This window comes from Pecten maximus, chromosome 5 (genome assembly GCF_902652985.1).
Source record: "Pecten maximus chromosome 5, xPecMax1.1, whole genome shotgun sequence".
Classification (NCBI taxonomy): Eukaryota; Metazoa; Mollusca; class Bivalvia; order Pectinida; family Pectinidae; genus Pecten; species Pecten maximus.
Genome location: NC_047019.1, coordinates 46409353 through 46425511, shown reverse-complemented (window position 1 = coordinate 46425511; position 16159 = coordinate 46409353). Strand labels below are relative to the sequence as shown.

Sequence of the window (16159 nt, the reverse complement as noted above, 5' to 3'; positions counted from 1 at the left end):
ATATCACAAATAATTTATAACAAGTTAATAAAATTCATAAGGACATAGCACTCAAGTGTCAGATTTGGTATTACACATTAAATAATAAATATTGGAGAATATCGAAAAAACTCAACTAATATTTCTAAGGGTTGTTGATGTTTGTAACATGGCAGGCTAACACTTGTGCTCAAACAGCTAAAGGACATTGTGAACCTATTGGGATGTACATATTCACACAAATGGGCTCGATACAATCTAAATCAGGATATACATTCACCTAATAGGGACTTATGTATTACACTAAAAGGGATACAGTATACCGCAAATAGGACTGTATTACACTAAATGGGATCAGTAACCAATGACTCGTATAACATGATTATTACCACAATACTGTTATTACAATATAGGAGTATCAATAACTATTATCAAAGACGATATAGGGACTGTAAGTATTACACACTAAATAGGGACTTTGTTATTACACACTAAATAGGGACAGTAGTATTACACACTAATAAATAGGGACATGTAGTATTACACTAAATAGGGACTGTAGTATTACACACAAAATAGGGACTGTAGTATTACACACTAAATAGGGACTGTAGTATTACACTAAATAGGGACTACAGTATTACACTAAATAGGGACTACAGTATTACACACTAAATAGGGACTGTAGTATTACACACTAAATAGGGACAGTAGTATTACACACTAAATAGGGACTGTAGTATTACACACTAAATAGGGACCGTAGTATTACACTTAATAGGGACTGTAGTATTACACACTAAATAGGGACTGTAGTATTACACACTAAATAGGGACCGTAGTATTACACACTAAATAGGGACTGTAGTATTACACACTAAATAGGGACTGTAGTATTACACACTAAATAGGGACTGTAGTATTACACACTAAATAGGGACTGTAGTATTACACACTAAATAGGGACTACAGTATTACACTAAATAGGGACTGTAGTATTACACACTAAATAGGGACAGTAGTATTACACACTAAATAGGGACTGTAGTATTACACTAAATAGGGACTGTAGTATTACACACTAAATAGGGACTGTAGTATTACACACTAAATAGGGACTGTAGTATTACACTCTAAATAGGGGCTACAGTATTACACTAAATAGGGACTACAGTATTACACACTAAATAGGGACTGTAGTATTACACACTAAATAGGGACTACAGTATTACACACTAAATAGGGACTGTAGTATTACACACTAAATAGGGACTACAATATTACACACTAAATAGGGACTGTAGTATTACACACTAAATAGGGACTGTAGTATTACACTAAATAGGGACTGTAGTATTACACACTAAATAGGGACTGTAGTATTACACTAAATAGGGACTACAGTATTACACTAAATAGGGACTACAGTATTACACACTAAATAGGGACTACAGTATTACACACTAAATAGGGACTGTAGTATTACACTAAATAGGGACTGTAGTATTACACACTAAACAGGGACTGTAGTATTACACACTAAATAGGGACAGTAGTATTACACACTAAATAGGGACTACAGTATTACACTAAATAGGGACTGTAGTATTACACACTAAATAGGGACTACAGTATTACACACTAAATAGGGACTGTAGTATTACACACTAAATAGGGACTGTAGTATTACACATTAAATAGGGACTGTAGTATTACACTAAATAGGGACTACAGTATTACACTAAATAGGGACTACAGTATTACACACTAAATAGGGACTGTAGTATTACACTAAATAGGGACTACAGTATTACACTAAATAGGGACTGTAGTATTACACACTAAATAGGGACTGTAGTATTACACACTAAATAGGGGCTACAGTATTACACTAAAAAGGGACTGTAGTATTACACACTAAATAGGGACAGTAGTATTACACACTAAATAGCGACTGTAGTATTACACACTAAATAGGGACTGTAGTATTACACACTAAATAGGGACTGTAGTATTACACTAAATAGGGACTGTAGTATTACACACTAAATAGGGACTGTAGTATTACACTAAATAGGGACTACAGTATTACACTAAATAGGGACTACAGTATTACACACTAAATAGGGACTGTAGTATTACACACTAAATAGGGACTGTAGTATTACACTAAATAGGGACTACAGTATTACACACTAAACAGGGACTACAGTATTACACACTAAATAGGGACTACAGTATTACACACTAAATAGGGACTACAGTATTACACACTAAATAGGGACTGTAGTATTACATACTAAATAGGGACTGTAGTATTACACTAAATAGGGACTACAGTATTACACACTAAACAGGGACTACAGTATTACACACTAAATAGGGACTGTAGTATTACACACTAAATAGGGACTGTAGTATTACACACTAAATAGGGACAGTAGTATTACACTAAATAGGGACTGTAGTATTACACTAAATAGGGACTACAGTATTACACTAAATAGGGACTACAGTATTACACACTAAATAGGGACTGTAGTATTACACACTAAATAGGGACAGTAGTATTACACACTAAATAGGGACTGTAGTATTACACTAAATAGGGACTGTAGTATTACACACTAAATAGGGACTGTAGTATTACACACTAAATAGGGACTGTAGTATTACACTAAATAGGGACTACAGTATTACACTAAATAGGGACTACAGTATTACACACTAAATAGGGACTGTAGTATTACACACTAAATAGGGACAGTAGTATTACACACTAAATAGGGACTGTAGTATTACACACTAAATAGGGACCGTAGTATTACACTTAATAGGGACTGTAGTATTACACACTAAATAGGGACTGTAGTATTACACACTAAATAGGGACCGTAGTATTACACACTAAATAGGGACTGTAGTATTACACACTAAATAGGGACTGTAGTATTACACTAAATAGGGACTACAGTATTACACTAAATAGGGACTACAGTATTACACACTAAATAGGGACTGTAGTATTACACACTAAATAGGGACAGTAGTATTACACACTAAATAGGGACTGTAGTATTACACTAAATAGGGACTACAGTATTACACACTAAATAGGGACTACAGTATTACACACTAAATAGGGACTACAGTATTACACACTAAATAGGGACTGTAGTATTACACACTAAATAGGGACTGTAGTATTACACTAAATAGGGACTACAGTATTACACACTAAATAGGGACTGTAGTATTACACTAAATAGGGACTACAGTATTACACACTAAATAGGGACAGTAGTATTACACACTAAATAGGGACAGTAGTATTACACACTAAATAGGGACTGTAGTATTACACTAAATATGGACTACAGTATTACACACTAAATAGGGACTACAATATTACACACTAAATAGGGACTGTAGTATTACACACTAAATAGGGGCTACAGTATTACACTAAATAGGGACTGTAGTATTACACACTAAATAGGGACTACAGTATTACACACTAAATAGGGACTGTAGTATTACACACTAAATAGGGACTGTAGTATTACACACTAAATAGGGACCGTAGTATTACACACTAAATAGGGACTGTAGTATTACACACTAAATAGGGACTACAGTATTACACTAAATAGGGACTGTAGTATTACACACTAAATAGGGACAGTAGTATTACACACTAAATAGGGACTGTAGTATTACACACTAAATAGGGACTGTAGTATTACACACTAAATAGGGACCGTAGTATTACACACTAAATAGGGACTGTAGTATTACACACTAAATAGGGACTACAGTATTACACACTAAATAGGGACTGTAGTATTACACACTAAATAGGGACTGTAGTATTACACACTAAATAGGGACTGTAGTATTACACACTAAATAGGGACCGTAGTATTACACTTAATAGGGACTGTAGTATTACACACTAAATAGGGACTGTAGTATTACACTAAATAGGGACTGTAGTATTACACACTAAATAGGGACTGTAGTATTACACACTAAATAGGGACTGTAGTATTACACTAAATAGGGACTGTAGTATTACACTAAACAGGGACTGTAGTATTACACACTAAATAGGGACTGTAGTATTACACACTAAATAGGGACTGTAGTATTACACACTAAATAGGGACTACAGTATTACACACTAAATAGGGACTATAGTATTACATGAAACCAATCACAAACCAGACCACTGCCAAACATGTCCAACCATGAGGATTGTCCTACAGAGGCCATAGCCAATCCACCACACCAAGCCAGAAATCAACAACTGTGTCAAGGACACCTGGAAAGGCACCCACAGAGGACCACCAAGAACAATCTCCACTCCTTCCAAGGCAAGGAGTGATACAACCTTTCCCTTCAGTTAATAGGGTTGTCATTTCACTCAGCAGCTACACAGGCTCTGAGCAAACAGTCTCCACAATGGGCCTAACTCCCTTCACAACCAAACTCATGTTATAAAATAAGAAGTTAGATGAACAATCTGGCTCAGTGTATCAGTGGATCTAAAATGTATAGTTATTCAAACAGGACTTCCTCAGTGGTTAGTTTTAATTGATAATAAAACTGTGGCTTCTGACAATATTTCAGCATGAATTGTTCATCAGAAATACCAAATTAAACAATACTTCAGTGGTGAAAAATATTCCTATTAAATTGTTGCTTTATTACCCAGATATGTATGTCTCATAACAATAGATTTATGCAAAATGCTTGTATGTAGGTCTTTAGTTTACACATATTCAGAATTTACATAGAGGATCTTACATGAGTGTCTATGTCAAAGGGAATTTATTAAACAAATAATTTTATATACCATTGGTATATGGGATATCAAATCATTTAACAAGTTTAATAAATTCCATAAGACATAGCCTCAAGTGTCAGATTTGGTGTATCACATAAATATAAATATTTTCTGAGAATATCAGAAAAAACTCACTAATTAATTTCTACATGGCAGAGGCAAACTTTGCCTCCAAGCAGTACGTTTTTTCTCTACAGAGACAATTGTGAAACCTCGTGTGGCTATTGTGACATCTTAATTAGAGTTATCACAAATGGGTCTTACGATATTTATGATGTGGCCGTACTGCATGGCCAGTTATGTGATAAATGAAGTTTTAGCATTGTTCAAACATTTATAAACTATAGTGTCATGATGTCTGTATCATGTTTTAAAATTTGAACATTTTCTTCTTGTTGATAAAATAATACATTGTATATACATACAGCATGCAATATATAGAAGTGTAAATAATGCTCAGGATATCAATGTAACCATTGTCATCTCTAAATATCCAGGATATCAATATAACCACTGTCATCTCTAAATATCCAGGATATCAATATAACCAATGTCATCTCTAAATATCCAGGATATCAATATAACCAATGTCATCTCTAAATATCCAGGATATCAATATAACCAATGTCATCTCTAAATATCCAGGATATCAATGTAACCAATGTCATCTCTAAATATCCAGGATATCAATATAACCACTGTCATCTCTAAATATCCAGGATATCAATATAACCATTGTCATCTCTAAATATCCAGGATATCAATGTAACCATTGTCATCTCTAAATATCCAGGATATCATTGTCACCATTGTCATCTCTAAATATCCAGGATATCAATGTAACCACTGTCATCTCTAAATATCCAGGATATCAATGTAACCACTGTCATATCTAAATATCCAGGATATCAATGTAACCACTGTCATCTCTAAATATCCAGGATATCAATGTAACCACTGTCATCTCTAAATATCCAGGATATCAATATAACCACTGTCATCTCTAAATATCCAGGATATCAATGTAACCACTGTCATCTCTAAATATCCAGGATATCAATATAACCATTGTTATCTCTAAATATCCAGGATATCAATATAACCAATGTCATCTCTAAATATCCAGGATATCAATATAACCACTGTCATCTCTAAATATCCAGGATATCAATGTAACCACTGTCATCTCTAAATATCCAGGATATCAATGTAACCACTGTCATCTCTAAATATCCAGGATATCAATGTAACCACTGTCATCTCTAAATATCCAGGACATCAATGTAACCATTGTCATCTCTAAATATCCAGGATATCATTGTAACCATTGTCATCTCTAAATATCCAGGATATCATTGTAACCATTGTCATCTCTAAATATCCAGGATATCATTGTAACCACTGTCATCTCTAAATATCCAGGATATCAATGTAACCACTGCCATCTCTAAATATCCAGGATATCAATGTAACCACTGTCATCTCTAAATATCCAGGATATCAATATAACCACTGTCATCTCTAAATATCCAGGATATCAATGTAACCACTGTCATCTCTAAATATCCAGGATATCAATGTAACCACTGTCATCTCTAAATATCCAGGATATCAATGTAACCACTGTCATCTCTAAATATCCAGGATATCAATGTAACCATTGTCATCTCTAAATATCCAGGATATCATTGTAACCACTGTCATCTCTAAATATCCAGGATATCATTGTAACCACTGTCATCTCTAAATATCCAGGATATCAATGTAACCACTGTCATCTCTAAATATCCAGGATATCAATGTAACCACTGTCATCTCTAAATATCCAGGATATCAATGTAACCACTGTCATATCTAAATATCCAGGATATCAATGTAACCACTGTCATCTCTAAATATCCAGGATATCAATATAACCACTGTCATCTCTAAATATCCAGGATATCAATGTAATAATTGTCATCTCTAAATATCCATAAAACATGAAGCATTGTGAAAATGAATACTGAGTTGACTAAATGATTCATTTGGGCCATTCAATACTCATTTGTGGTAAAATACCAAGAAAATTTACCTCCTAAAAAGAATGATGAGTCAAATAGGACATTGTCAGCACAGCTGTGATATCGTCAGGTAATTATAGGTTGTCTTCTCTGTAGTTTTCTCCCCTTCTATGTTTAGAGATCTTCTATCTATAGATCAATGTTTAATCTGAAAAAAAGAAGACAGGTTACCAATGATTCAATATGGAAGATGTTACCACTAAGGATAGGCAGCAATACAGAGCAGGATATCACATAGGATGGCAAAAAAAGATCACACCGCTGTAGTCTATATAGTGTGGAGGTGTGTCGTGTAGGTAGTGTGATGTGTGGTGGTGTGTCGTGTAGGTAGTGTGATGTCTGGATAGTGTGATGTGTGGGTAGTGTGATGTGTTGGTAGTGTGATGTGTGGGTACTGTGCTGTGTGGGTACTGTGCTGTGTGGGTTGTGTGTTGTGTGGGTAGTGTGTTGTGTGTTGTGTGGGGAGTGTGTTGTGTGGGTAGTGTGTTGTGTGGGTACTGTGTTGTGTGTGGAGTGTGCTGTGTGGGTACTGTGCTGTGTGGGTTGTGTGCTGTGTGGGGAGTGTGTTGTGTGGGTAGTGTGATGTGTGGGGAGTGTGATGTGTGGGGAGTGTGCTGTGTGATAGTGTGATGTGTGGGGAGTGTGCTGTGTGGGTACTGTGCTGTGTGGGTTGTGTGCTGTGTGGGGAGTGTGTTGTGTGGGTAGTGTGTTGTGTGGGGAGTGTATTGTGTGGGTACTGTGTTGTGTGGGTACTGTGTTGTGTGTGGAGTGTGTTGGGTGGGGTAGTGTGATGTGTGGGTAGTGTGATGTGTGGGGAGTGTGCTGTGTGGGTTGTGTGTTGTGTGAAGTGTGTTGGGTGGGTAGTGTGATGTGTGGTGGTGTGTCGTGTAGGTAGTGTGATGTGTGGTGTGAGGAGTGTGTTGTGTGGTAGTGTGATGTGTGGGTACTGTGTTGTGTGGGTAGTATGTTGTGTGGGTTGAAAAGACTACTTGACACTGGAGAGGCACCCTGGAAATCACTAGTATCTTACATTTTGCCTATAGATCCAAAAATCACAGTTCAATTGAATTCAGATATACTAAAAAAAGTAGGAAAACAGATAAAAAATAAGTTTTGGAAAGATGTTATTTTTGCACTAGTAGATGTTCAAAATAAACCACAAACCTTAGAGGAATATCTAAATGAAGATTTGATCAACTTTCTTCCTTTCAATGAAATTAATCAAGGTATTAGATGGAAACAATTTGGGCTTAATAAAGTTATAGATCTTTTTCAAAATGGGATAGTAAAAAAATGGCCAGAGGTGCATCATATCCAGGGATTAGGATTTTTACAGTTTTATGCACTAGTTAATAAAATCAATGGAGAATGGAAAGCGGAATATAGAATAAGAATTGCACAGGGGGAAAATATAGAGGTTTGTGAAACTAATAGTATAATTCATCAAATAAAATTCACTGATTACTTGAAATTCCTATATGAAAAACTTGTGAAGTCAGTTTTTAAAAAACCTATTAAAAGTCAAGAAAAGTGGAAAATGAAATTAGATTTAAGGGATAACTTTGACTTTGACACATATTCATCTGTATTTAATTACACACGAGAAACTAAACTACAAGCTTTTCAATTTAAGATTCATCATAGAATATTAGCAACAAAATCCTTTCTTCTTAAAATAAACATTGAAAATGATAATTTGTGCTATTTTTGTAGTAGAGAAGAAGAATCACTGGAACACATCCTATATACAAAATGTAGCTGTTACTTCTCAAATGAATTATTGCAAGAATTTATTGTATGGTATTGTGAGAATGATGATGTTGAAAATAACTTAACCTTAAGTATAACTGATGTTATATTTGGAAATATAAGATTTAAGCAAAGGTTGAATCACTTTTTGTTATTACTAAGATACCATATTTATGCAAGTAAGTGGAAAAACACCCATCCATCATTTCAGATATGCAAATTTTATTTTATTCAAGTCATCAAATTAGAGAAATATATTGCAGCAAAACAAAACAGAAATCAGGCATTTCAGGAAAAGTGGGGATCATTTGTTGAAATATTAAATAATTAAATTGTAAATCATGTAAGAGTACTCTCCCTTTACGATTTTAAACACTTTGTACCTGTTTATTCTCAAATAAAAAAACAAATCATATTTGCCATTAGTTTAGTGGCATTAATACTTCTGTGTGGGCATACTTTCAAGTAAATCATATTTTATACATATCCACTTAATGAATATACTAACAGGTTACAAAAGTGACTTTTAAGTTTTAGCCTCATACTCAAGCGACTGAGGGCCAATGCCAGGGGGGAACCAATCCGAACCAGTTGTACTTTGCCACAGATTTTCATTTATTTATATTATATTTTTAATATGAAATTTGTTTATGTAATAGATATAACTGAGTGGATAAATGAAGGAGGTTTAGAATGAATGAGTGATGAATGCAGTATAGGATGAGTATGATATATATAATGAATGAATGACTGAATGAATTACGTGAATTACAGAATGAATAAATAATTTCAAAATAAATGAATGAATGGATGAAAAATGAATGGATGAATAATGAATGAATGGATGAATGAATGATTGGTACATTGTACTATATTGTATGTTGAATGAGAGCCCTCTTCCATGAGGACCTATTTGTTCGGACACTGATCCCAGGGTCCCAACCTTGGCAGTGGTCTTCATGCATAAATGTCTGGGAAATAAAAGTATTTTGTACCCGGGAGTGTGTTGTGTGGGGGAGTGTGTTGTGTGGGGGAGTGTGTTGTGTGGGGGAGTGTGCTGTGTGGGTTGTGTGTTGTGTGAAGTGTGTTGGGTGGGTAGTGTGATGTGTGGTGGTGTGTCGCGTAGGTAGTGTGATGTGTGGTGTGAGGAGTGTGTTGTGTGGGTAGTGTGATGTGTGGGTACTGTGTTGTGTGGGGAGTGTGCTGTGTGGGGAGTGTGTTGTGTGGGGAGTGTGTTGTGCCGGGAGTGTGTTGTGTGGGGGAGTGTGTTGTGTGGGGAGTGTGTTGTGTGGGTAGTGTGCTGTGTGGGGAGTGCGTTGTGTGGGGAGTGTGCTGTGTGGGTAGTGTGCTGTGTGGGGAGTGTGCTGTGTGGTAGTGTGTTGTGTGGGTAGTGTGCTGTGTGGGTAGTGTGTTGTGTGGGGAGTGTGCTGTGGGGGGTAGTATGTTGTGTGGGGAGTGTGCTGTGTGGGGAGTGTGCTGTGTGGGTAGTGCGTTGTGTGGGGAGTGTGCTGTGTGGGGAGTGTGTTGTGTGGGGAGTGTGTTGTGTGGGGAGTGTGTTGTGTGGGGGAGTGTGTTGTGTGGGTAGTGTCATGTGTGGTGAGTGTGTTGTGTGGTGAGTGTGTTGTGTGGGGAGTGTGTTGTGTGGGGGAGTGTGTTGTGTGGGTAGTGCGCTGTGTGGGGAGTGCGTTGTGTGGGGAGTGTGCTGTGTGGTAGTGTGTTGTGTGGGGAGTGTGCTGTGGGGGGTAGTATGTTGTGTGGGGAGTTTGCTGTGTGGGTAGTATGTTGTGTGGGGAGTGTGCTGTGTGGGTAGTGTCATGTGTGGGTAGTGTCATGTGTGGGTAGTGTCATGTGTGGGGAGTGTGCTGTGTGGTAGTGTGCTGTGTGGGTAGTGCATTGTGTGGGGGAGTGTGCTGTGTGGTAGTGTGCTGTGTGGGTACTGTGTTGTGTGGGTTGTTTGTTCTGTGGGTAGCATGTTGATCCACTGGGTAATTAACCTTACAAAACTTCATTATGTGTGTGTGCATGTGTGTGGGCTGGGGTTCTATAAATATAGTGTCTTGAGGGTGACCCAAGGTGGCACAAGATGGAGTTGGGTACTATGGTACAGTATGTCCCCACTAAGGGTGGATTTACCTACAAAATATAAACACAGTTTGTAATGATAGTATTTAATGTTATAATGGGTTAGGTACAATCTGATAGGTAGTAAAGACACTGGTAGAGTAGGTTACAACTAGCAGTAGTGGTTAGTATGTGGGGTCTTGCTGTGGATTCTGTCTGTGTGGTTTGTGTGCATAGATTATGGTGAACCAATTCCACTAAAAAAAAATGTTTGTGTTGTAAGACTGTTGTAGACCGCTGACCCCCTTGTCAGCTCATCTGATAACTATAGTAGACCGCTGGCCCCCTTGTCACCTCATCTGATAACTATAGTAGACCGCTGACCCCCTTGTCAGCTCATCTGATAACTATAGTAGACCGCTGGCCCCCTTGTCAACTCATCTGATAACTATAGTAGACCGCTGGCCCCCTTGTCAACTCATCTGATAACTATAGTAGACTGCTGGCCCCCTTGTCAACTCATCTGATAACTATAGTAGACCGCTGGCCCCCTTGTCAGCTCATCTGATAACTATAGTAGACCGCTGGCCCCCTTGTCAGGTCATCTGATAACTATAGTAGACCGCTGATCCCCTTGTCAGCTCATCTGATAACTATAGTAGACCGCTGGCCCCCTTGTCAGCTCATCTGATAACTATAGTAGACCGCTGGCCCCCTTGTCAGGTCATCTGATAACTATAGTAGACCGCTGATCCCCTTGTCAGCTCATCTGATAACTATAGTAGACCGCTGGCCCCCTTGTCAGCTCATCTGATAACTATAGTAGACCGCTGGCCCCCTTGTCAGGTCATCTGATAACTATAGTAGACCGCTGACCCCCTTGTCAGGTCATCTGATAACTATAGTAGACCGCTGGCCCCCTTGTCAACTCATCTGATAACTATAGTAGACCGCTGGCCCCCTTGTCAGCTCGTCTGATAACTATAGTAGCTATAGACCGCTGGCCCCCTTGTCAGGTCATCTGATAACTATAGTAGACCGCTGGCCCCCTTGTCAACTCATCTGATAACTATACTAGACCGCTGGCCCCCTTGTCACCTCATCTGATAACTATAGTAGACCGCTGGCCCCCTTGTCAGCTCATCTGATAACTATAGTAGACCGCTGACCCCCTTGTCACCTCATCTGATAACTATAGTAGACCGCTGGCCCCCTTGTCAGGTCATCTGATAACTATAGTAGACTGCTGACCCCCTTGTCACCTCATCTGATAACTATAGTAGACCGCTGACCCCCTTGTCAGCTCATCTGATAACTATAGTAGACCACTGGCCCCCTTGTCAGGTCATCTGATAACTATAGTAGACTGCCTACCCCCTTGTCAGCTCATCTGATAACTATAGTAGACCCCTGGCCCCCTTGTCAGGTCATCTGATAACTATAGTAGACCCCTGGCCCCCTTGTCAGCTCATCTGATAACTATGCTGGTGTTCACTATTCATTCTTGTAGGGTTGTGAGTTCAGACTACATGGTTTGTGTCTGGATTGTATCTATATAGATGTTAGTACTGTGGTGTAGGTGTCAATGGTTTAATGAGTGTTGATGGCAGTCCATGTGCTGTGGTGTTTAAATAACTTTTTTTCTGTTTAAGGTCCATAGGATGGCCATTCTGGTCTGTTGTTTGTAGGAGGTCATGACAGGAGTATTGAGTCTTAAGTCTCCAGGTCAGTGTGTACTGATCCAAGATTGATTGAGGAGTATGGTGTGTGGTGTGATGGGGAGGACAAATTAATAGGAGTATGGTGTGATGGGGGGACAAATTAACAGGAGTATGGTGTATGGTGTGATGGGGAGGACAAATTAACAGGAGTATGGTGTGATGGGGGGGACAAATTAACAGGAGTATGGTGTGATGGGGGGACAACTTCACCGGAGTTATGGTGTGATTGGGAGGGGACAAATTAACAGGAGTATGGTGTGATGGGGGGACAAATTAACAGTAGTATTGTGCTGTATGGTGTGATAGGGAGGACAAATTAACAGGAGGATGGTGTGAATGGGGAGGACAAATTAACCGGAGTTATGGTGTGATGGTTGATGGGGAAGACAAATTAACAGGAGTATGGTGTATGGTGTGATGGGGAGGATGGTGTATGGTGTGATTGGGAGGACAAATTAACAGGAGTATGGTGTGATGAGGAGGACAAATTAACTGGAGTATGGTGTGATGGTGTGATGGGGAAGACAAATTAACAGGAGTATGGTGTATGGTGTGATGGGGAGGACAAATTAACAGGAGTATGGTGTATGGTGTGATTGGGAGGACAAATTAACAGGAGTATGGTGTGATGAGGAGGACAAATTAACAGGAGTATGGTGTGATGGGGGGACAAATGAACAGGAGTATGGTGTGATGAGGAGGACAAATTAACACGAGTATGGTGTGATGGGGAGGACAAATTAACAGGAGTATGGTGTGATGGGGTGATGGGGAAGACAAATTAACAGGAGTATGGTGTATGGTGTGATGGGGAGGACAAATTAACAGGAGTATGGTGTATGGTGTGATTGGGAGGACAAATTAACAGGAGTATGGTGTGATGAGGAGGACAAATTAACAGGAGTATGGTGTGATGGGGTGATGGGGAAGACAAATTAACAGGAGTATGGTGTATGGTGTGATGGGGAGGACAAATTAACAGGAGTATGGTGTATGGTGTGATTGGGAGGACAAATTAACAGGAGTATGGTGTGATGAGGAGGACAAATTAACTGGAGTATGGTGTGATGGGGGGACAAATTAACAGGAGTATGGTGTGTGGTGTGATGGGGAGGACAAATTAACAAGAGTATGGTGTATGGTGTGATGGTGTGATGGGGAGGACAAATTAACTGGAGTATGGTGTACAGTGTGATGGGGAGGACAAATTAACAGGAGTATGGTGTGTGGTGTGATGGGGAGGACAAATTAACAGGAGTATGGTGTACAGTGTGATGGGGAGGACAAATTAATAGGAGTATGGTGTACAGTGTGATGGGGAGGACAAATTAACAGGAGTATGGTGTATGGTGTGATGGTGTGATGGGGAGGACAAATTAACTGGAGTATGGTGTACAGTGTGATGGGGAGGACAAATTAACAGGAGTATGGTGTGTGGTGTGATGGGGAGGACAAATTAACAGGAGTATGGTGTGTGGTGTGATGGGGAGGACAAATTAACAGGAGTATGGTGTGATGGGGTGATGGGGAAGACAAATTAACAGGAGTATGGTGTATGGTGTGATGGGGAGGACAAATTAACAGGAGTATGGTGTACAGTGTGATGGGGAGGACAAATTAACAGGAGTATGGAGTATGGAGTGATGGGGAGGACAAATTAACAGGAGTATGGTGTATGGTGTGATGGGGAGGACAAATTAACAGGAGTATGGTGTGATGGGGAGGACAAATTAACAGGAGTATGGTGTGATGGGGTGATGGGGAGGACAAATTAACAGGAGTATGGTGTGATGGGGAGGACAAATTAACTGGAGTATGGTGTATGGTGTGATGGGGAGGACAAATTAACTGGAGTATGGTGTATGGTGTGATGGGGAGGACAAATTAACAGGAGTATGGTGTGATGGGGAGGACAAATTAACAGGAGTATGGTGTGATGATTTGGATGGGAACCTTAACCCAACTAGAAGTGTTTTATAACCACTGCAACAACTTTCATCAACGCATTAAATTGATGATGGACCACTCACTTTAGCAGGTCTCCTTTATTAATACTCTAAGTAATCCTGGGAAGACAACAGAATCAACTTTGACCTCTACACAAAACCTGATAAAAACAACTACCTACACAAAACCTACTGATAAAATCAACTACCTACACTATACTTTCCATCACCCAACGCATTGCAAACGAGGAGGCCTGCATGGTCAATATTTCTATGACAACGCAGAATATGCACATTTGAAGCTCAGACTTCTCTAGATACTCCTGACACGGATATGGTGATGTAATCGATGGACATTATTTGTCGCACCATTAAAGATGATTTAACAGGCTTGTGCAGTCATACTGTTGGATAAAATTACTAACTTTAGCAATGAAAGTTAGCAGTTGTGTTTTATCATCTGTCTATACACTTCAACCACAAACTATTACAACTCCATCTCAAAGCATATACATGTATCTAACAGAGATACCAATTTTCATCTTTCAAAGACTACTGTACAATCCCAGGTTTTGATTTGACCTTATGTTATGTTTCTGCCTGCAGGAACTTTTGGTCCTATATAGACAGCTCAGAGTTTTGTTTTAATGTTGCGCAAATTATCGTCCTTCAGTGTCTGGTCCATAGCTGGGACTCTGATCATACCTCAGTAGATTGTTCTCCCTTGTCTTGGCTGTTTTTGAACTGGTTTGTTGATCTGATAGAAATAACTTGTTCCGGTAGGCTTTTCCATGTGTCCACAATCCTGTGTGAGAAATTGTGTTTCCTGATGTCTTTATTTCACTGCTGCTTGACTAATTTCAGTGAGATTCTTCTTGTATTGCTCGCCATGTTTACTGTTTAGCTGCACCAAGTTCTCTATAATTTTCTGGTCATATATCTTAATTGCTTCTATCATATCTCCCCCTCATTCGTCTGTATTTCAGTGTCGGAAACTTAAGGCACCCTAGATGCTGTTCATAATCCATGTTTTTCATTTGTGGTGACATTATTGTTACTTGCCTCTGTACATTTTCTATTATTTCCATAGCCTTTTTCTTGTACGGTGACCAGACAGAAATTGCATACTCCACGACCTGATTTGCCTTCTTCACCTGTGTCTGTAGATGTTTTTCAAATGTATTTATAATGATATAAGGTGTCAGTCAATGATTACTCCAATATCTTTTCATTTTTAATGTTCTCCAGGACTTCTTTCCCATTGTCACATGTGCTCACGCTATATTTTGTTTCCTCATATGTTTTTCCTTTATTCTGAAAAGTTAAAACCTTGTACATATCTGAATGAAACTAAATAACCATGTTTGCTCAACTGGTAGAGCTTGTCAAGATCCTCCTGAAATACCATAGTGTCATTGACATCTTTTAAATTATTTCCCTAAACATTTGTGTGTCATCTGCAAATAAGAATACTTCAGATGAAACACATTTGGGTTAATCATTAATATAAAAGACAATTACTACCGTCCCAAGCACTAATCACTGCGGTATTCCACTAGTGACGCTATGCCATTCGGATTGAGCCCCATTAACTTGTACACATTGCTGAAGCTTCCTATTTTCAAGAAAATATTTTATCCAGTCCTTTATTTTTTTGGTTTATTCCATACGTTTTATGTTTTTCAGTTAGCCAAAGGTGTGGCACTTTCACGAAAGCCTTAATGAAATCTAAGTACCGGTAAACGGTATCTTTGACTCCTCCTTTTTATAGAATCTCAAATTGTTTTTACC

At 38.7% G+C, this 16159-nt stretch overlaps 1 protein-coding gene across 1 annotated transcript in view; it reads right to left on the bottom strand.

The window, feature by feature from the left end:
- LOC117328486 (cytochrome b5 reductase 4-like) overlaps positions 1–16159 on the bottom strand; it is a 102855-nt gene that overhangs the window by 85653 nt on the left and 1043 nt on the right. Inside the window, exon 2 of the mRNA XM_033886021.1 lies at positions 6903–7039. The gene's annotated coding sequence lies outside the window, so the exon portion shown is untranslated. The remainder of the gene's footprint in view (positions 1–6902; positions 7040–16159) is intronic.